The 2,282-nt window shown below is 50.3% G+C and overlaps 1 non-coding gene across 1 annotated transcript in view; it reads right to left on the bottom strand.

Annotated features, from left to right (window-relative positions):
• Positions 1–352: 352 nt before the first annotated feature.
• LOC149372921 (small subunit ribosomal RNA) overlaps positions 353–2,282 on the bottom strand; it is a 2,064-nt gene continuing 134 nt past the window's right edge. Inside the window, exon 1 of the ribosomal RNA XR_016293586.1 lies at positions 353–2,282. This exon is cut by the window's right edge and continues 134 nt beyond it. This is a non-coding gene — a ribosomal RNA (small subunit ribosomal RNA).

The following is a 2,282-nucleotide window of genomic DNA, read 5'->3' as shown; positions in this document are numbered from 1 at the left end:
GCAAGACACTGGTTAATGAAAAGAAAAAATAAAGATCCGTTGTGCACGCGCACCCTACGATTTTTACGTAGGTGCGCGAGGGCAAGCGTGGCCAGCCCGATCGTATGTTTCAACTATTATAGAACAAAGACGCTAGGCATTGGCGCACGCATCGAAACCTACGACCGCCAATCCGTTAACTTAATTTTTCACAGCCCCTTGTCAAAGGAGGGAGAAAGAAAAAGTAACGTGGCGCGAGGCGCGTAAATACAACGATTATACATTTTCCTTCGGCGCAGCTTTCAAACAAAATTTCTTTTTTTTTTTTTTTTTTCTTTCATGACAAACGTTGCGACGTCTTACGTGCGAACGTTAATGATCCTTCCGCAGGTTCACCTACGGAAACCTTGTTACGACTTTTACTTCCTCTAAATGATCAAGTTTGGTCATCTTCCCAGTGCAATCGGCAACGCAACGAGTGCGTTGCCGCGCGTCAGTCCGAAGACCTCACTAAATCATTCAATCGGTAGTAGCGACGGGCGGTGTGTACAAAGGGCAGGGACGTAATCAACGCGAGCTTATGACTCGCGCTTACTGGGAATTCCTCGTTCATGGGGAATAATTGCAAGCCCCAATCCCTAGCACGAAGGAGGTTCAGCGGGTTACCCGGGCCTTTCGGCCAGGGAGGACACGCTGATTCCTTCAGTGTAGCGCGCGTGCGGCCCAGAACATCTAAGGGCATCACAGACCTGTTATTGCTCAATCTCGTGCGGCTAGACGCCGTCTGTCCCTCTAAGAAGATTTTTGTGTACGTCGGTAGTAAAAACCAAAAACCACCGCCAGCCCCGCGCGACACCGACGGATTGGATACCGTCAAACATCGCACGAAGCATGCGACGGGGCCTTGGCCTTCGAGATACCAGAAGTAACGCCTATTTAGCAGGCTAGAGTCTCGTTCGTTATCGGAATTAACCAGACAAATCGCTCCACCAACTAAGAACGGCCATGCACCACCACCCACCGAATCAAGAAAGAGCTATCAATCTGTCAATCCTTCCGGTGTCCGGGCCTGGTGAGGTTTCCCGTGTTGAGTCAAATTAAGCCGCAGGCTCCACTCCTGGTGGTGCCCTTCCGTCAATTCCTTTAAGTTTCAGCTTTGCAACCATACTTCCCCCGGAACCCAAAAGCTTTGGTTTCCCGGAAGCTGCCCGTCGAGTCATCGGAGGAACATCGACGGATCGCTAGCTGGCATCGTTTATGGTTAGAACTAGGGCGGTATCTGATCGCCTTCGAACCTCTAACTTTCGTTCTTGATTAATGAAAACATTTTTGGCAAATGCTTTCGCTTCTGTCCGTCTTGCGACGATCCAAGAATTTCACCTCTAACGTCGCAATACGAATGCCCCCATCTGTCCCTATTAATCATTACCTCGGGGTTCCGAACACCAACAAAATAGAACCGAGATCCTATTCCATTATTCCATGCACTGGTATTCAGGCGTTAACAAGCCTGCTTTGAGCACTCTAATTTGTTCAAAGTAAACGTACCGGCCCAACGCCACACCCGGTGAAGAGCATGGCGATGGGATTAAGCTGGGCCGCTCTTGCGCACGCACGCGACGGGCCAACGCCAACGACGGTAAAGCCGCTAGGCCGACCCGTGCGAGACGGACGCTCGAGCTAAGCCCACCGGTAGGACGTCCCACAATCTTGTCAGTTAAACATCGCGAGCGATGAACCAACAGCGTGGCACACAGATTCAACTACGAGCTTTTTAACCGCAACAACTTTAATATACGCTATTGGAGCTGGAATTACCGCGGCTGCTGGCACCAGACTTGCCTCCAATGGATCCTCGTTAAAGGATTTAAAGTGTACTCATTCCGATTACGGGGCCTCGGATGAGTCCCGTATCGTTATTTTTCGTCACTACCTCCCCGTGCCGGGAGTGGGTAATTTGCGCGCCTGCTGCCTTCCTTGGATGTGGTAGCCGTTTCTCAGGCTCCCTCTCCGGAATCAAACCCTGATTCTCCGTTACCCGTTACAACCATGGTAAGCGCAGAACTTACCATCGACAGTTGATAAGGCAGACATTTGAAAGATGCGTCGCCGGTACGAGGACCGTGCGATCAGCCAAAAGTTATTCAGAGTCACCACAAACTTTTACGATGGACGAGAGAACGCGCGTGAACGCGTCCCCGCCACCGATTGGTTTTGATCTAATAAAAGCGTCCCTTCCATCTCTGGTTAGGACTCTGGTTTGCATGTATTAGCTCTAGAATTACCACAGTTATCCAAGTAAA

Source organism: Copidosoma floridanum, unplaced genomic scaffold (assembly GCF_036245765.1).
Source record: "Copidosoma floridanum isolate Cflo_tuat_1 unplaced genomic scaffold, Cflo_Japanese_pri ptg000090l, whole genome shotgun sequence".
Lineage (NCBI taxonomy): Eukaryota > Metazoa > Arthropoda > Insecta > Hymenoptera > Encyrtidae > Copidosoma > Copidosoma floridanum.
The sequence above is the reverse complement of the archived record's forward strand: the minus strand, read 5'-3'. Positions and strand labels throughout refer to the sequence as shown.